The sequence below is a fragment of the Giraffa tippelskirchi genome, chromosome 4 (genome assembly GCF_054371585.1).
Source record: "Giraffa tippelskirchi isolate mGirTip1 chromosome 4, T2T-mGirTip1v1.2.pri, whole genome shotgun sequence".
NCBI classification, from domain to species: Eukaryota; Metazoa; Chordata; class Mammalia; order Artiodactyla; family Giraffidae; genus Giraffa; species Giraffa tippelskirchi.
Window position 1 is genome coordinate 40,892,878 of NC_137278.1, and position 21,070 is coordinate 40,913,947.

Genomic DNA, 21,070 nt, shown 5'->3' on the forward strand with positions numbered 1-21,070 from the left:
ATCCACATGCTTGGAGATCATTATCCATGAAATAGAACTTTTCTGTCCAAATGCCACTGGCTACGTTGTTTAGAAACAGCACTAAATGCTCCCAGAGAGCACACACCTTCTAAGGACCATGGTCCAGATAACCCCTGGCTCCCCATTCCCGCCCCCAAAGCCCAGGACGGTGAGCATGTCCATGGTGGCAGACGTTGGATTTCCAGGTTACAGAGAAGCTAAGACTTCCCCTGGCAGCTTCCTCCACTGACCCTCAGGGCTTGCTGCCCAGGCCCTGCATCTGGAAATCCAAGACCAAACTCCCCAAAGACAGTGAGTTGTGACCAGTGTGCTCTAACTGTCCCTCATGTCACATTTAATTCTTACAGCAACTCCTTGATGATGAGCTATTCACTTTCTCAGAATCTCCAGGGGACAAGAGAAGGAGACTGGGAGGCCAAAAGTCTGGAATGTAGCCACGATTGCCCAGCAGTCCTCCTCCCAGACTGGCCCGGGGCTCCAGGTCCCACGGCACAACCATCATCTTTGCTGCACCTGGAAATCATAGGCAGCTCTGGGACCTCCCTGGTGGTCCAGTGGTTAATTCTCACACTTCCGCTACAGGGGACACAGGTGGGATCCTCAGTTGGGAAACTAAGATCCCACACGCCATGTGTCACAGCCAAGAAAATTTTAAAAAATAAAATAAAAAACAAAACATGAGGAGCTCTACAGAGACCCTGCTCCTTCATTTCACTAGCCTCCAAGCCAAGTCCCTTGTGACTGTGTCTGGTGGGCAAATCAGGGTCACATCTGTGCCCCAGTGCAAAGGGGTCTGAGAAAACACAGGGTAGGAGACAGTTTCTGACTCTTAACAAGACTGAGAAGCCAAATTCCTCAATGTGAAAAGAAAGCTCAAAAGCAGGTGGTGAAAAGAAAGGGCAAGCCTGCGAATAGGGGCTCAGGGAGGAGACTTTACCTTCGGGACTTGACTGCAGTCTTCACCCAAGACTAAGGTGACCACACATCCTTGGTGCCAGGACCATCTCCCTTACATCTGTCATGAATAATGGCTCTATTATTAATAATAGCCTTTTCATTTTCAGAAGTGTTGAAGTTTGGAGAATAAATAATACTCCAATACTGTCACCTCCCTAAGCTCATGTCCTGCAATGAACCCCAAATGAGAGTTGCAGGACTTCTGCATGTATGTACATGCATGTGTGCATATGGCCTCAGACTGACTGCCCAAAAACACGTTACAGAGACTAGGTTCTGATATACAGACACTACTTCCACTTCCAGGAACTGCTCCATCCAATTTGAGACTTCAACTTAAGAACAATTCACAGGCAAGAACCACTTCCTCAATAACAGAATTACCTGGACTTGGTATATAATTTGTTGCTTTGCAATTTGAAAACCATGAAGTGATAACTCTTGGAAAAGATTCTTTTCACTGTGTCTGTTCTGTTAAATACATTGCTCTACCTCCATTATTTTATCTCACTTCCCGCAGGACTCTGCCCTTAGCTGCCTTCCAAGTAGCAATAAAATTCACCATTCTGCTTCAACTTTAAAATGCCAGCATATTTTAGCCCTTTGGGGATAAGTGGCTGCAGGAGAAATGAGAAAAGAAAAAGAAAAATCCAAAAAAGAAAGGTTGAAGAATAAAGTAGAGAAGGGAAGTAAAAAGGAAGAAGGAAATTAAGAGGAAAGAAAGAAGAGAGAATCATCTTACATGATGCATTATTCAGATGTGCATTTCCTTGGACTGTAACATGTGTTGGTAAAAGCTAGCAATTCATCAAGCCTGGTGGTCTCAGCCTGATTCCAACGGGTTTCTCCAGTTAAACTCACTCTCAGCATCTGAGCTAGTAAGCACTTTTGCCACATATCACAGGACCACGGTGTCCTTCAGAAGAGCCAGAATCCATCCAGCAGACTGTTTTATAGTGGAAGGAATGGGTACCTGGGATTATTTAGACTAACACTCCAAATTAACCCTGAACACAGTCTCCTGTTATGCTAATTCCAAGGAAAAACAACTCCCAATATTATCCATCCCTGATCTTGAGTCCTAGCAAAATAAAACTAAGGAACCCTTCCCAAGCTGTACATCAACTTTTCCTGGAAAGACCAACTTCTTGAGAAAAGCCTTGCTCATTTTGAAAAATCCTTAGGTCTATTCCATTCAACTCTTCTGTTATTCCCAGTGACATTTTAAAACAATAGTACCCAAATACATATTCCTAAACTGATAGAAGGGAAACCACAGTCCATGAATTAAGACAATGCCACTTCTAAAAATAAAACAATCCCTATACCTCTGCTTCGTTACTGAGTGGCACAGCCAGCATTTCCTTTCCCTGTTTACAGGTAATTTAGGCCCTCTGGTGTGTTACAATCACTAAATATTGAAAGATTTTTAAAGCTTCTGTTTTAACCCACAACCTCATTCTGATTTGTACATGTCTACAAGGATAGAGACGGGGAAAATATCACTTCTTCTGAATGATCCAACCTCACAATTAATAATTGAGAATCTCTTTCTCTTTCTCCCTTGCCTTTTCTTTCTCCGAACTAGAGTGCACTCTTCAGCTTGTTAAGCTCAGCTCACTCCCACTGATAATTCACTAGAGATCATAATTTATGGACAATTGAAGCTGCAGAAACATCTCTTAGAAGGAATAGAGCAGATCCATAGCAACAATTCTTCAGGGGAATATTAATCCCCGGCTTTATGTAGTGCTAAGTGTACAATAGTAATCAGAACTTGAGTAGAAGCTGCTAATCATTGAGGGAAAAGGCTGTATAAAGAATTCATAATGGAATTAGCCTGCGGCAAACAAAGAAAGACAAAATTAAATCAGCCATCAAATTGCACCAAGGAATTTTAATTTACAGGTTAATGTAGGATTATGTAACTAATCACAGCTAACATTTTCAATGAACAACCAATAAAATTCTGCTCCTTTTTTCCCTCTCTAATGTTACTAATGGTATTCCAATAACATGTTTTTATTACCTTATAATATGTTAGAAATGATTCTCAAAAATTCTAAGTCTTTCCAACTGTCAGTATCAGTGTAAAATGGTAGATCTGAAATAGTCGAAAGTGTGGGTCTAGGAAGATCCACTCCCAAGTTCAGTCCAGACCCAATACTATCTAGGTAAGTTTGCATAAAATAGATTTACATAACCATATAGCTTTAAAGTATATGCATGTTTTTCATGCAGTGCAGGGAGCTAAAATGGGACAAAAGAGACTAAATTAAATATGTGAAACTAATGTGGAGCACAAAGTATATCAGCTAATTCTAAATAAAACCACTGCCATAGATTTATATGTCAATATTGCAGACATATCCAGTGACATACACACCAAGGACCACTCTAACGGGGTTTTCATGGTTTATAAATGTGAACATCATAAAAAGAAATAAGGTTTCCAGGATAAAAAGTTGATTAGCATTTCCCATGGGAGGGGGGTGGAATCTTGTATCCACCCCAGTTATATTGTGATATCAACCAATGCATGACAAAGACAGGAGGGAAAAAACCCTTCTACACAGTTTGAAAAATTGTATGAAACCCGCTGCTTCATAAATATATAAAAAAGACAGCATAACTCTTTGTACACTGGCAAGGGGAAACTCCAAAATTATACTGTATGCTTAAAAAGACATCAGTTTAATCAAAAAGATCTTTTTCCAACATATGGCAGAAGGAAAATTATTATAAATGGAGTAAAAAAGTATGTTCATAAGCTTTACTTCACAAGAGAAGAATGCTGGGAAGAAAAGGCGACAGCATTCTTCTTGCATATGTTTTGCTTGTCGAGAACAATGTGGGAAAGTCTCATTTTCCTTTAATCTAAATGTTCATTTTATGGAAGCAGCAACATTCGGCCCAGTTATTAGCAAAGGAGTTTTGTTGCTTTATAAAGTCTAATTTTAAGATGCTCACTTCCAAAAAAACATTATGGTGTCAATTGCACTACCCTTCAGCAATCCTGTAATAACTTTATTCAACCATTTCTAATTATAATTATATTTTCAATTCCTTTTAGCTATAGAAACTCTTTATCAATCAGAGCACAAGACAGAAAATTACTTTATTACAGCTACAGCTCGTTAGGCTGAGTGCTCTTAATGAAGCAGCCTCATAATCAGATGAAAATCATGCTGGAGAAAACTTGCATCATTAGTCTGGGCCTTAATTACCAAGAAATATAGTCACTAACAATGATATTCCATTTCATGATATGGTGCATGCACCTTCTACACTAGTTGCAATTAATAATTCCACCGACTGCTACAGAATCCTTTCTATTTATTCACAACAATGGAGGGGGGAAATTCTAAATTTAATTGAGCGCTTCAGATTGAGCTCTCTTTCTCCCTCTCTTGCGTTCAGATTAAAATGTCACAAGGCTAATATTCTATCTTACAATAATTCATCATTTTAATTACATATTTTATGTATGTGAAATGTCTTTTTCAGCTTTATAGTTGAGGTTGACATTTTTGGGGACACATCTAGGAAAATGTGTGGCCTCTTGTGAAGGTGGTTCCTACCGCCCGAGACCACATCAAGGAAATTTGGAGGGGGGGATCACAACCATCAGTCCATCAACTCCATCCATGTTGGGAAAAGCTGCCAACATGAACAGGGACATTCATTTAAATTAATATCAGCGTCTTCTGGCTTTGGAAGGCAGGCTGGCGATGTTCTGGGAGGAAAAAGGCCCTGTGTCACAAGCATCTTTGTTAAGCGTGATTGATCACTGACAAAATCAGCAACTTTCCTTTGTGAAAGCCTCCTTTCTTCTGCCTGTTTCCTTTCACCCTTTCCTGCGTTCCTCTCTCGCCAAGATCCTAGCTCCTGACCTCCTGAGAAATACCTTTAGCCAGGGGAGATCCCCCGACTCTCCTGCTGGGTCCCCACGGCCCACCGGACTTGTCCTCTCTCCAAGCCAGGCAGGCTTAACTTTAAACTGAGGGTGCTGGTACAACCATTGCTCTTTTTCATACACAAATTAGGCAACTGGGTGAGGTCAAAGAGCCCTGGAGGAAGGGCAGAGGGCAATGGAATGGGCACAGATAAAGGAGATCCCCATCTGACCTCAAGACCCAAGTGTGCCTAGAGCTGAACTTCTGCCTGAAGTCTCCTTGCAGAGGAATCAGTGCCAAACAGCTGACTTCATTAATCTGGTCTGTGCTTTCCCCAATCATCTGCCTTATGAGCACCGAACAGTTTGATAAATGAAATTGATAGGAGAGAATGGCTTGGAAAAATCCACAGGGCACAAGATGAAGGGTGGGTTACAATAAAAGACTGCTCATTTTTCAAACTTTAACAAGCAATTTCTGTAGCATGAATTTAAAGATCCCAACTTAAAGAAACTTGACTTCACACTACTAATAATTACTGTTGAGCTGGCAAGGGCACAGTTCCTGAGGCAGTAGCAGGAGACATGTTCTTCCCTCCCAAGTTCAGACTCCTAATAAATTAATGACTGAATAAAGTAATATATGAAAAACCACCATGGAATAAAATATCAGATGACAATCAGCATGACGATGTTGAAGAATTGACTATCATGCATCTTTGTTCCTTCTGGTACTGCTAAGGTTTGGAGGGAAGTAATGGCAAGTAGCATTGTATTTCACATGAACATTACACGGAAAATGGACTCAGAGGAAGAATTGGATGATGAGAGCCAGGAGGACTAGGAGAGTCATGGAGCAGAGCAGGAAGATGTGGCTGCTCAGAGAAGAGTGCTAGGTGGACAAGAGGAGGTGGATCTGGACCAAGGAAAAAAAAGATACAGGAAGCATCAGGAAACGAAAGCTGTCCAGGAAGACAGCAGGAGAAGAAGGACATTAATCAAAACCACACAGAGCACATTTCCGTAAGAAAAATGTTTGGCATTCTGGACAGTCCAGTAGCTTGTGAAACAGCTTGAAATGTATAGAGATCCCCAAAGACAACTGGTTTGCAAGGCTCAGCCTGATACCCTCAGAAGCAGCCTCTAAGCAGACTTAGAGGAGAGCCAAGAAGGAGTTAAAGGGAACTGTCTGGATTTACATGTTCTCCCATCAATGCAGTGTCAGGAGAAGACCTCTGCATTATTGTCCTTGCCTTCAATCCCTCCTTAGTGTTTCCTCCTAAGGGCATCTCATTTAAGGACATAAGTCACTGCAGGTGTTTCCATCTGACAGTACTACTCTCTTGGACATGGGAGAGGCCCCATTGAGCTCTAGACCTTTGTCACGGGCTGTGACCCACATTCTGATATTCCCACTCTCCATGTCTGGCAATGTCCACACCCAAACAGCATGAGATCTTCCTGGGGCCTGCTGCATACTAGCTGTGGGGTGTGGGGGATGCTTAGGGGATTGATTTGACTCCTCTGTGCCTCAATTTTCATATGTCCAAATAAGAGCAACAATAGCATCTGCTTCACAGTGTTGATGCAAAGGTAACCTCAGGTGATGCATGTAAAAGTGCTCATAATACAATCGGGCACATGGTAAGTTTCAATACAATTAGCCTTTCAGTACAGTTATCTCTGACCAACACCATCACTGGCATCATTATAATCATCACCACCAAAAAGAGGCAAGCATAGCTTGTACTGAAAGTTGGTTCAAAGATTTCAAACAGTGGTTTTCAAACCTGGTTATATATGGAGATCACCTGCTCTGAATTCCCCCACCCCAGACCAATTAGATCAGAAGCTTCAGTGGTATTCTTTAAAGCTCTTTGTATGACTCCAGTGTGAAACTAGAACTGAAATCCAATGATATGGAGTCATCAGGCCCATGCATACTATTTAGAACATGATGTTGCCAGCTAAAAGGTCTGCATCTTGGAAAGCGGCAAAGCCCTCATATCTCAGCCTCCCAGAGAGCAATGGGAATCTTGGAGTTCCACTTTGAGATGTGATAGTTTGGAGCACTTATGACCCACGAAGAAGCAACCACAGCCTTGGCTGAAGGAATGTGCCTGGTGGCTTCTCCAGCTGGCAGAATGATCCATTTACAACATACAGAATATAATGCCTGCAGCCAAATGTTCCCATAAGATACAACTGGGACTTGCACACTCCTCTGTCTGGGGTCAGGACATGTATGTTCCACAAGGGCAAAGGTCACTTATGGACACTAGAGAAAGGACTGTCTTCCCCTGTTTAGCAAGGGCAGTCTAAGCAGAAACTGCCCAGAGAGAGCATATTAAGGCCCCAGGAGAGGAAATGATTACCACCCAGATCTCAAGGAGTGAAGACGAACCTGTCAGAATGTACAAACTTTAGATTTGGGCTAACTCTGAATTAATGTGACAAACCTAACCAGTTAAATCCTTAGCTATCTTGATGACTTTGGCAGCTGTTCGACATTTGCATTTGCAGGATCTAGGAAAACTGAAACTTTCAACTACTTAGACTCCTAAAACCAAAATAAACCTGTCAGATGCTCAAAAGACAATCCTCTATTTATTCATTTTTAATATTTAAGACACTTCCGCCGCAGAAAGACCTCCAAGACCTAGGATGAAATGATAGAGAAACCACAATTTAAAAAAGAAATTAAGAACAATAAGCAGCATCTAAACTCATCATTCATTTCATCTTGTGTTTTTCTTCCGGCAGGAAGGGATTAACTTAGACTGTGGTGGTTGCTGGAAACCTGAAAGGGGATCAGTTCATCCCAAGGAGTACAGGTTGGCACAACCCTCCTGTTCTCAAAGGGAGCCAGAAAGGATGGGAGGGTTCAATTTCCTCCCAATTAGAAACATCAAACTCCCCACTTTGTGTAATTATTTAGGGTTTCATGGAGTTTTTGCTTCAGTGAATTTTTTTAAAAGGCAAAATCAAAATAAATGCAAACTATCCCTTGAAATAACAGAAGCAGATCAGAAAAGGAAGATTTAAGGCATGAGAGATTGACTGACTTAGTCAGGAGTCCCTAGGCTGTCTCTGACCCTAGTGGGCTGAGTGACCTTAGGCAAGTTACTACACCTCTTGGGGCCTTGGTTTTCTTGTTATTAAAACCAGGGAGTTAAGGAAGATCACCAAGGCCATGCAATTCTGAAGTCCACAGTTCTACACGTTTTTTTCCCTTGCCTCATTCTTCAAGTCTACTTTGGTATTTATGGAAATATCAGAATCACTACAGGCAACTATTTTCCTCCCTACCAGTTATATAAAGAAAAGAGGATAGAGTTAAGAACAGTAACTTCACTGTCAAATTTATAGGCAAAGAACCCACAAAACTTTGCAAGCCCCAAGACTGAATACTATTTTTGACTATTTCACTCCTTTATCAGGAAGTGTTTTGATCTGATGAAAAGTAGTCTTTTCTTCATGATTGTAAATTATCTAGTTAGAAGTTATCGGGTTTATGCCTGCTCTTGAATGAGTAGCTAAGATTGTGCTTAAGACTCAGGAGATCAGCATTGTCCAGAGTTCATGAAGAGCCAGGTCATCACTACAGCAGAATGCAAAGAGTCTCTCCCACCACTGGGACCTTTCTTAACTTTCACTCCTCCCTCTTGGAAATCAGTGCCATGATTTCAAGGGACCAACAACCCAACCACAATCTGCACTGTTAAGTATCTTTTTATCTGACTTTGTCCTTTCTTTCCACTTTGCCTCTGAAGCATCTGGAAGGCAGGAATTCTGCTTTATAACTCCTTGCCAAGGTCTATGGCATCTAGGAGAAAGTAAGAGCTACTGTCAGCCAGCCTCTCAGTGCCACAAACCATGCAATCTGCACTCCGTTTTTTAGGCCAGCGACTCTCATTAAAGGAAAATTTGTCCTCGTCCCCATTTCAGGGACATTTGGCCATATGTGGAAACGTTTTTGACTGTCACGAGTGAGAACAGGGGAGCTACTGGCAATCAGCTAGTAGGAGCCAGGGATGATGGCTAAGCATGCTACAATGCACAGGATGACCCCTACAACAAAGTTGTACTCAACCCAAAAAGTCAATAGTGCCAAGAAACCCTTCTTTACACCACCGAATATTTCACAGAAATTCTAGAAAATAGATTTTCTCATCCTTATTTTTACAGTTAAAGCTCAAAGACGTTAAGTAACTTCTCCAAAGTCACCTAACAAGGCAATAGAAAGGCCAGAAATGGATCTCAAGTCTCTAGGTCCAAAGCCTCACTACCCCTCCTTGAATGAATGAATGAACAGAGAATAAATAGCCTGCTGTTCTATGTCAGGAAAGCCAAAGAAGGGCAAACTGTACTAAAGCCCTGGGCAGACTGACCTGAGACCACCTCACTGTTGATGCCCCAAGCCAGATGCTCAGTTAATACATGCTCACAGCCTCTCCATCACTGTTCTCTGGAACTGCCCACCCCCATGGAATGGAGACAATAAGGTAAACCAACAGGACCTCACATCTTCATGACACTGCCTGGCTCCAGGGAGCTTCTGGGGAGGGCACAACTACTATTCCCCAGAGTGGCTCCTGAGAAAGCTGAGAACTGGGACTGCAGAGGTGCACGGGCAGAAACTGTAGGCCACCTGGGGAGGTGGTCCAGCTCCAAGGACCCCTTAGGTCCTTTCTTTCAGGAAATGGAGATGGATGGGAGAACAAATGATTGGGGATGGTCCCCCTGCCCTTGACTTTCCCTTTGACAGACCACCTCTCTATCAGCTAACTGCTTCCAGTTTTTTTTTGAAAAGTAAGCCATTTATTCAGCAGAACCACACACGAGATTATGGTGGTTTTAAAAGATAACAACTCCCCACTCCAAGACCCCCACCCCCAGAAGCCTGCTTTACACTGCCACCTGAGGTTTCCACAGATTGATGACAAGCACTGGATTTCATGGTACAGTATGGTGGAGAAGGTCTGCTTCCAAAACCTGGTCACTGGAACCCACACTTGGGCAGCCCCTTCCCACCCAGTGACTCCTGGCCCCTCACATCTCCACCAGGCCCCCAGAAATAAGGGCCCACTGTCTGAGCCACTGCAGACCAGTCAGCTGGATGGAGTAATTAAGGGCTGCTTCTGTCAACCGTTTGTGCTGAAAAGTCTTAAGAATATTTAACTCCCACAGGCCCCAGGCATTAATTAAATCCTTTTTACCTGCTCTTTCAGACTTTTCTGGAAGCAGAAGGCTGCTGGGGGAGAAGAGAAGTCCTACAGCATGTCACACTGTAGACGTTAAAACCCATCCATCAAGGGTTTGGAAAGTGCCTTCAAGGTGGCTGGGCATCTCGTTCACTCATAACGGCCACTCTCCCAGGGACCAAACCACAGTGACAGAGATAGATGTGAGTCTGCAGCCACTGGCCAAGGACACTACAAGGATACTGTGGTTCTAGAGTCAACTCCAAAGCACCCACAGCTGGTGGAGCTTTATATATATATATATAAACTATTGAGCAAAAGAAACAAAATTTATTAAATAATATATGATTATGTGTTTTTGCTTTCTTTTGGTTTTTTATGGGCTTCCTTGGTGGTTTAGACGGTAAAGAATCTGGCCACAAAGTGGGAGACACAGGCTTGATCTCTGGGTCAGGCAGATCCTCTAGAGATATTTTTCTTACACCATTAACTAAAAGTCAAACTTTATTTAGATTTTACTAGTTCTTTATTAATGTCTTTTTTCTGTTCCAAGATCAAATTCCAAATAACTCACTGCATTTCATCAACTGAGTCTCCTCTCATCTATGTCAGTTTCTCAGTCTTTGCAGGTTTTTCATGACCCTGACACTTCTGAGGATGGTCAGGTAGTTTGTGGAACGTCCCTCAATTTAGGTTTGTCAGGGTTTCTCATAGTTCAACTGAGGTCCTAGGTTTGGGGGAACAATAACACGGAGGTGAAGTACCTTCTCATCACATTCTACCAGGAGGCATGTGATAATTATACATCCACATGTACCTGGACACGTTCGTCCTGATCGCCTGGTTAATGTGAGCAGGGCTGGCTCCTCCACCACAGACTGATTCCTTTCCCCTTTCTCTAGTCTATTCTTCTGAAGCAAGACACTAAGGCCAGCGCACATTCAAGGGGGAGTGAAGCATCTTATCATGTGCTGCCCTAAGACAGACTTCTCAATAAGAAATAGAAATCAACTTAAAAAAAAAAAAACCCATAATCTGAAAGCTGGGACCTCCTTAGGCTCTAGTCTCAGCTGTGTGACATGTGATGCACTACTGCTGCTCAGAAAGGCTTGCACAGCATACCCTCTATGAGACAGGCAGGGTGGCCATGCCTTCTCCAGAGGGTTGCTGAGGGATCAGAGGAGCAAGACATGGGAAAGGAGTTTCAGCTGCCATGCTGTACCCCATAGCCATGACAGTCAAAATGCTTCCATCTTCCTTGCTTTCCCCCCGCACCTGAAAACACCCAGCACTTGCCCATTTTTGGTCTCTGTTATCTCTGCTGGAAATGCCACCTCCCCCCAACCCCCCACTCAAACATGATTTCCCTAGCAAAGTCTTCCTTGACCTTCCTACTTAAAATAACATTCTTGTACACTTTATCCCTTCACCCTGCTGAGATGTTTTTTGTGGCTGTCAGCACTACCTGCCATTATATTCTATTTTTATTTCTATTGTTGTCCCCTGGACAAGGTTGCTTTCTTCTTGAAGAGCAAAGACTTAGTGAGCATGCTTTATTCCCCCACTGAAGCCCCAGTGCCTAGGACAGAGTCTGGCCAAAGTAGGCAGAGTGTCAAGAGATATTTTTGAATGAAGGAACACATGAAAAGTGAAAGTTAAAGTCACTCAGTCGTGTCCGACTCTTTCTGACCCCATGGATTATCCAGTCCACGGAATTCTCCAGGCCAGAATACTGGAGTGGGTAGCTTTTCCCTTCTCCAGGGGATCTTCCCAAACCTGGGATCGAATCCAGGTCTTCCGCATTGCAGGTGAATTCTTTACCAGCTGAGCCACTAGGGAAGCCCAAGAATACTGGAGTGGGTAGCCTATCCCTTCTCCAGTGGATCTTTCCAACCCAGGAACCAAACCGGGGTCTCTTGCATTGCAGGTGGATTCTTTACCAACTGAGCTATCAGGGAAGCCCTTAAGGAACACATGGAAATGACATTCCTTTGTATCTTTGCAATGCTTGGTGCCCTTGTAGATTCATGAACCCTCAGGATAACTCTATAACATCATACAACCTCCCACCAGGCTTAGAAACAGTGCCTAAACTATGAGTAACTAAGGTTATAATGTTGGATGGAGATGCCTCAGGCAGCAGAAAGACTGTACCACAGGGGTGGGGAGATGGCTTTATCTGCCATGATACCTGTGGTCCATGGGCAGTGGCTGCCTAGAAACTGTTCTAAGAAAGTTCCTGAGACCAAATCTAGATTAAGTGGGAGAATGTAATTGATTGGTTGAGTTGTAATTTTGTAATGTCTGCAGTGAGTTGAAGAACAGGAGCAGTGAGGCACATGACATTATTATACTCAGAAGCAGTGAGGTACATGTGATTATATAGAATCTCATCATTCCACTGTGAATAGGCCTGGTTTTCTAATACAAAATGATTGCCATCTAATCAAACTCCTGTAAAATAATTACTTATATCAAGGGACAGTAAATAATATGTAAAGAGTCAGCTAGTAAATATTTTAGTATTTATATTATTTAGTATTTAGATATATAACAGTCTCTGTGGAAACCACTCACTTTTGCCAGTGTAGCATAAAAGGGGCCATAGACAAAACATACATAGTGGGTGTGGCTGTGTTCCAATAAAACTTTATTTATAAAAACATGCTTCAGACTAGACTTAGTGGGCCACTGTTTGCCAGCCTCTGACCACCACAAATTTCCCTTCAAGGAATATCTTTCACCAGTACACTCTCCACATCCCCCACAAAAAAAAAAAGATCTTTAGCAAAACCAAAAATTATTACTCAGCACTGCTAGATCTTCTGACGTCTACCTACCTAGGGTCCACAGAAATTACTGACATATCAACATCTTCTGGCACTTTAAGAGTTATCCAAACTGTCACCAGTCACCAAATGTTTCATTAATGGCTGCCAATATCTTTAGAAAAATGCCACAGTGGGTTTCTTTCAACAAGTGATTTATTTCAGATATAATTTCAGTTTAATTAATAGGGGATTTCGTTGTGACCCGGAGGGTGTGAGAATCAGCAGAGAGTCTGTGGTTTGGTTAGGAGAAAACTAGAAACCTGTCTGTGCCTGTAGAAGGAAAATTTAACAAAAAAGAAAGAAAGAAAGCTGGCTTTTTTTTCAGCTATGAACATTCAGCCGATAACCTCATTAAAGACACCAGTGGAATATCTTAGAAAAGCAAACTAAAAGGACGTGGAGGAGGAACCGAGAGGTACAAGAGAGTGGGGAAATGGTATCTGGCTTATGCATTCCCTAAAAATAAGTCTGTTCCTTAGCTGAACTGCAATCTTTATCTCTACCACACGTTCTTAAAAATCTGAAATCAGCAAAAGCAACACATCAACAGTACGATTTATTAGACCTCGCCTGACACCACACAGCAAAAGTCAAGAGACATGGGCCCTGCACTTGAGGAGCCAAGTCTTCCTTAAAGTGGCTTCATTTGAACTTCCTGGCACTTTCAAGATGTATAATCACTTATCTAAGTAATAAAGTTTATTTTTTGAGGGGTGCATTTGGAGAAGAGAGGGTTGTTGTTTTCAATTACCAATAAGCGAAATGCCTCATCCACATTTCCCAAAACACCAGGTTACATTAGTTTCAGTTTTAATATCCTGCCAAAGAGAGAAAAAGAGGCCCTAAATACGAAACAAATACAGCTGTCTAATATTGCTGTTCAAATGCCACTGCATTAAATAAAATTCCATGCTGTAAAATTTTGCAAGGTGATAAAACAAAAATGATATAATAAATATAAAACATCTGCGTTTTTTTAAAAGCAAGACATTTGGAAACTGATTTCATTTATATTTAAACTTGTTTTGAAGTGTTCCTCATTTTGAAAAACATCCTAGTTACAGTATATTAGTTTTTTTTCCTCCAGCGAAAGATTAAAGGGCTGATGCCCAAGTGCAGGAGGACAAGAGGAGGAGAAACCACCACTGTGCTTTCCAGAATGAACTTTGAATCTTCAGCTGGCTTTCAGTCATAAAAAGGGGAGATGAGTGCCTTCCATCAGCAGGGCTGGAAAATGGATTCTCACACACACACAAAAATGCATTAAAACAACATAAAGTTTCTGGCAACAGCTGAGGCACACACATCCCAGAAAGAAGAAAGTTTAACAGTGTTTCTGCCTCCCTCCAGGTGCCTAGGCAGGGTAGTTTCTAAAACACTGGGAGAACAGTAAGACCACCCACCACTTTTGGTTTTAGGCAGGCTTTGACCTGGAGGGGTAGGGCTCAAATAGGGGAACTCTACCTTTACCATCAGGCTGGGAAACCCAAGGTCTCAGCATCTGGGCACTGGACTTAAAAACAGCTCAAAAGGTCTCAGATTTCCTTTGCTTTCCAAAGGGAGCACAAACAGCATTTGGGAAAGAGGAGACAAAGCATGCATCTCTTTGCTACAATCTTGAGCATGTTCATTCTCCACTGCTAGAGAGAGAATCTAGGACACCTGAATTCATAGATGGGAACTCCACCACCACTCTACCCAAACACCATTTTATTTACAACACCTATCTTTTGACCCAAAATCCAGCTACAGAGCTGCAAAACTAGGAGTGAGCTCTTTGTTAATTTCATGGCTTCTAGCAGAATGCACAACAGGTAAATTGTGCTTGGAACAATCAAGGGAAGGAATCTGACCTGAGGATGGCTCATAAAATGAGCTTTCAATATTAACATTAGCTAACATTCATTGAGCACCTCTTTGTGCCAGGAACTCTACAAACACCACCACATTTCATCTTTACAACCACCGCCGTTGCAGCTGATCGTTACCATCACTTCCAAATGAGGATGATGAACTTCAGCAGAGCCAAATGAACCGCCCTGGGTCACAGTGCTGGCCGGTGGCAGAGCAGGAACCTGAACCAAAGTCTGGATGTCTACAGAATCACTACAGGTCATTCCTCAGCATCTGGTGAGTAGGGAGTGGGTTGTACCCAAGTTTTACATAGAAAGTTTACTGATCAGTCACTGACGACAGGACCTCTGAATGGATCAAAAGGCTGCTTAACAGAATGTGAAGAGAAGTACAATTAATATTTTTTGGCTAATACAGCACTTGGGACTCCATTAACCATGTATCAAGTAGAACTACAATACCACATCTTGATGCACAGTTAATAATGGTGTGTGCACAACACATGTCACTTATACATAAATGCATTTTTCTAGGCCATTTGCAAAGAATTCGCTCCCACAAACTCAATCTTTTCTACAATGTTATTTATTAATCTGTTCAGGAAACTTTTTTATTGAAGTACACTTAATTTACAGGCTTCCCTTGTGGCTCAGCTGGTAAAGAATCCTGCAATGTTGGAGATCTGGGTTCAATCCCTGGGTTGGGAAGATCCCCTGGAGAAGGGAAAGGCTACCCACTCCAGTATTCTGGCCTGGAGAATTCCATGGACCATTCCATGGGGTTGCAGAGTCAGACACAACTGAGCGACTTTCACTTATATTTAATTTACAATGCTTGATTAGTTTCAAGAGTACAGCAAAGTGACTCAGTTATATTATTGATATATATGGGTTTTTTCAGATTCTTTTCCATTCAGTTCAGTTCAGTTCAGTCGCTCACTCGTGTCCAACTCTTTGCGACGCCGTGGACTGCAGCATGCCAGGCCTCCCTGTCCATCACCAACTCCCGGAGCTTGCCCAAACTCATGTCCATTGAGTCGGTGATGCCATCCAACCATCTCATCCTGTCATTCCCTTCTCCTCCTACTCTCAATCTTTCCCAGTATCAGGGTCTTTTCAAATGAGTCAGTTCTTCGCATCAGGTGGCCAAAGGATTGGAGTTTCAGCTTCAATATCAATCCTTCCAATAGAACTGATTTCCTTTAGGATTGACTGGTTGGATCTCCTTGTAGTCCAAGGGACTCTCAATAGTCTTCTCCAACACCACAGTTCAAAAGCATCAATTCTTCAGTGCTCAGCTTTCTTTATAGTACAAATCTCACATCCATACATGGCTACTGGAAAAACCATAGCTTTGACTAGACAGACCTTTGTTGGCGAAGTATTGTCTCTGCTTTCTAATATGCTGTTCAAGTTGGTCACAGCTTTTCTTCCAAGGAGTAAGCATCTTTTAATTTCATGGCTGCAATCACCATCTGCAGTGATTTGAGAGCCCCCCAAAAATAAAGTCTCTCACTGTTTCCACTGTTTCCCCATCTTTTTGCCATGAAGTGATGGGACCAGATGCCATGATCTTAGTTTTCTGAATGTTGAGCTTTAAGCCAACTTTTTCACTCTCCTCTTTCACTTTCATCAAGAGGCTCTTTAGTTCTTCTTCGCCTTCTGCCATAAGGGTGGTATCATCTGCATATCTGAGGTTATTGATATTTCTCCCAGCAATCTTGATTCCAGCTTGTGCTTCATCCAGCCCAGCGTTTTTCATGATGTACTCTGCATATAAGTTAAATAAGCAGGGTGACAATATACAACCCTGACTTACTCCTTTCCCTATTTGGAACCAGTCTGTTGTTCCATGTCCAGTTATAACTGTTGCTTCCTGACCTGCATACAGATTTCTCAGCAGGCAGGTCAGGTGGTCTGGTATTTCCATCTCTTGAAGAATTTCCCACAGTTTGTGGTGATGCACACAGTCAAAGGCTTTGGCATAATCAATAAAGCAGAAATAGATTTTTTTCTGGAACTCTCTTGCTTTTTTGATTATAGGTTATTAAAAGATACTGAGTATAGTTCTCTGTGCTATACAATAGGTCCCTGTTGTTTACCTGTTTTATATATAATAGTGTATACATGTTAATCCCTAATTCCTAATTTCTCTCTCTCCTTCCCTGCCCTTGCTATCCCCCTCAGTAACCATAATTGTTTTCTATGCCTGTGATTCTACTTCTCTCTTATAAATAATTTCATTTATATCAGTTTTTAGATTCCACAAATGATATTATGTATTTGTCTTTCTCTGATTTTCTTCACTTACTATGGTAATCTCTAGGTCTATCCATGCTGCTATAAATTGCATTATTTCATTATTTTTATGGCTAAGTACTATTCCATTGTACATATGGATCACATCTTCTTTACTCATTCATGGGTAGATGGACACTTAGATTATTTCCAAGTCTTGGCTGTTATAAACAGTACTGTTATAAACATTGGGGTGCATCTACACTTTTGAATTAAAGTTTTCTCCAGACATATGCCCAGGAATGGGATTGCAGGATCATATGGTATCTCCATTTTTAGTTTTTACAGAATCACCATACTAGTCTCCATAACAGCTGCACCAATTTACATTCTCACCAACAGTATAAGAGTCTTCTTTTTTCTCCACATCATCTCCAGCATTATTTGTAGACTTTTGATTGATGGCCATCCTGACAAATATGAGGTGATACCTCACTGTAGTTTTGATTCACATTTCTAATAATTAGCAATACTGAGCATCTTTTCATATGCCTGTTGGCCATCTGTATGTCTTCCTTGGAAATAGGACTTCTTCCCATTTTTAACTGGGTTGTTAGGATTTTTTTTATATTAAGCTGCATGAACCTCTTGTATATTTGGGAAATTAATTCCTTGTCAGTCACACTGTTTGCAATTATTTTCTCCCAGTCTGTAGGTTGTCTTTTCATTTTGTTTATGATTTCCTTTGCTGTGCAAAAGCTTTTAAGTTTAAGTCCCATTTGTTGATTTTTGTTTTTATTTCCATTACTTTAGGAGATGGATCCAAAAAAATGCTTCTGTGATTTATGTCAAAGAATGTTCTGCCTATGTTTTCCTCTAGGATTTCCATAGTATCCAGTCTTATAGTAGATCTTTAATCTGTTTTGAGTTTATTATTGTATATTGTGTTTATTATTGCATTTGGTGTTTGAGTTTATTATATACGGTGTTCTAATTTTATCCTTTTACATGGAGTTGTCCAGTTTTGCCAGCACCACTTGTTGAAGAAACTGTCTTTCCTCCACTGCATAGTTTTACCTCCTTTGCCATAGATTAGTTGGCCATAAGTGCATGGTTTATTTCTAGGCTTTCTATCCTGTTACGCTCACCTATATGTCTGTTTTTGTGTATCAGTACAATACTGTTTTGATTATCGTAGCTTTGTGTATAGTATGAAGTCAGGAAGGGTGATTCCTCTGGCTCTCTTGGGTAATATGGTCATTTTAACAATATTGATTCTTCCAATCCAAGAACATGATATATCTTTCCATCTGTTTATGTTGCCTTCAATTTCTTTCATCAATGTCTTATAGTTTTTAGAGTACAAGTCCTCTGCCTCCATAGGTAGGTTTATTCCTAAGTATTTTACTATTTTTGATGTGATGATAAATGAGATTGTTTCTTTAATTTCTGGGAAACTTTTTCCTCATAACTAGTTTAAAAGCTATCTTCAGCCCAACCCCTGTTCAATTCACACAGAAGTGCTTAGTGAACATGTTCCCTTGACACCATCCCACGAACACAACTGTTGATCAAAATTTTAACCTGCCTTCCTGACATAATGTTTTCCCTAATTACACAAACAATTCCAGATTTGGGGTTTCTGTTGCTCTGGGGTTTTTTATGTGATAATGGTGGACTCTGTGATTATCTCCATAATATCTATTTTATGCCCCCAATGAGGCTTGAGACATGAGTCTTCCAATGAGGACTGCCCAGACCCCAGCTCCAGGATCATTTTAACCCATCACAGTGATCCCATCTCTCTAAACCAGACAGTTCAGGCTCAGGGATGGTCCAATCAGGGAGAAGAGCAGGATTCTTATTTGGTACTTCTGGGAGAAGATATTCCCTCTATCCAGAGATACAAATTAGGAAGCAAACAGCTCTGGTCATGGCTATCTGCTCTCCTGCAGTTAAGAGAGGCGTTATCCTGACAATGAACTGAGAGTGAAGTTCAACCCGCACACAAAAGAGAAAGCTGAGAAAATCTGAGAGAAGGAGAGTTAGAGCCCTGAATGAGCTTGACCACACACTAGCCTTTTCAGTAATGTGCAGCAATTCATCCCCTTCCCTGTTCAGGCCAACTTGAGTTGAGTTTCATTTTGCTTCTGAGTTTTATTCTGCTAGCTGGCACGCAGAGTTTGTTAGAGCTCTTTGAGAATGTACTAGGCAACCTCTGGCACAAAATCATATAGCATCCACTCAATACAATGAAGATGCATGAGTTTAGAATCTAAAATCATGATGTAAAATAAAAAACCCACACATTGCAAAATTCACTACGGAAAATTCCCTAAAGATGCCATACAGTAATCGTTACATAAAGTTTGAAACTCAACTACAGGAACAAACACACAAACATATTCTATTTGACATATTTGTATCCATGTATTAATGTTCACAGATGTAATATTTCTACCTTTAAACCTACTCCATAAGGAGGCATTTATGGTCCTTCCCAATCAGACCACACCTACTTCACGTGCCTCACCAAATTTCATGCCTCCATGCTTTAGCACAGGTTGTTTCCATTAAAGTTCCCTCTATATTTTTCCTCACCTACTTGTACTTACTCCTACTTATACTTCAAGGCCCAACTCAAATACCGTCACTGCCTTAAGTCTCCTGACTCTTCCTGGGAAACAATCACTATTTGCTCTGCAGTCTCACAGCACTTTGTTCAAATCTCTATTAAAGCACTTACCTTATGGTTTGAGACTTGGTGGTTTACGCATAGACTATGAGCAATCGTAGAGTGGAAGCAAATCTAATTCACCCCTGTGTCTCCTGTTTAGCCTATAGGACTGGCTCAGTGTGTGCTGTCATTGTTTTTGCTGAATTAAGACATTCTTAATTCATCTGACATGTCCTAAATCTATTTCTCTCCATCTCTGTCTAATTCTGTCTTAGCTGAGTGACAGCAAGAGCCTCTTAAATGATCTGACCACTTTCATTCTTACTCTTTTCAATCTTTTCAGGGCAGATACACCTTCACAAGAGTTAGAAAAAGCCCCCTCCACCCCCGCCCCCAACGCGTCCAGTGGTTAAGTTAGAAAAAAGTGCCCCTTCTAGGCTGATACTGGGAAATCTGAAGAAAGAGGCTTTCTCCTTTCAACAAACTTACCAAATTGACAGGAATGAAAATGAAACTAGCAACTCTAGGAATGAAAGCCTGCTGGTGGTCTTTGCCACTGCACTGAGGGATGCATTCTTGAGAATGAAGTCCACTAAAAGGAAGAAAGATGGAAAAGGACAAATTCCTGATTATGTTGTTGAGCACCTGGGTTCAGCCACACCTGAAAGAGATGTCTTTGGACTTTTTAGTCACCTGAGTCAGTTAAGTTACCTTTGTCCTCAAACTAGTTTGAGTTGTACTATAGGAACCAGTGAACTAAAATGGACTGGAATGGGTGAATTTAACTCAGATGACCATTATATCTACTATTGTGGGCAGGAATCACTTAGAAGAAATGGAGTAGCCATCATAGTCAACAAAAGAGTCCAAAATGCAGTACTTGGAAGCAGTCTCAAAAACGACAGAATGATCTCTGTTAATTTGCAAGGTAAACCATTCAATATCACAGTAATTCAAGTCTATGCCCCAACCAGTAACACCGAAGAAGCTGAAGTTGAACAGTTCTATGAAGACCTACATACAAGACCTTCTAGAACTAACACCCAAAAAAGATGTCTTTTTCATTATCGAGGACTGGAATGCAAAAGTAGGAAGTTAAGAAAAACCTGGAATAACAGGCAAATTTTGCCTTGGAGTACAAAATGAAGCAGGGCAAAGGCTAATAGAGTTCTGCCAAGACAACGCACTGGTCACAGCAACACAAGAGAACACTCTTCCAACAACACAAGAGAACACTCTACACATGCACATCACCAGATGGGCAACACCAAAATCAGATTGATTATATTCTTTGCAGCCAAAGATGGAGAAGCTCTATACAGTCAGCAAAAACAAGACCGGGAGCTGACTATGGCTCAGATCGTGAACTCCTTATTGCCAAATTCAGACTTAAA

General features: G+C 41.4%; 1 protein-coding gene across 13 annotated transcripts in view; it reads right to left on the reverse strand.

Moving 5' to 3' along the window:
* The window catches only part of LOC145544390 (uncharacterized), a 475,872-nt gene that overhangs the window by 304,396 nt on the left and 150,406 nt on the right, over nt 1-21,070 (reverse strand). Inside the window, exon 3 of one of the 13 annotated variants that reach the window (XR_014081389.1) lies at nt 20,166-20,268. The exons of the other annotated variants lie outside the window; for them this stretch is intronic. The gene's annotated coding sequence lies outside the window, so the exon portion shown is untranslated. The remainder of the gene's footprint in view (nt 1-20,165; nt 20,269-21,070) is intronic. 13 annotated transcript variants of the gene reach the window in all.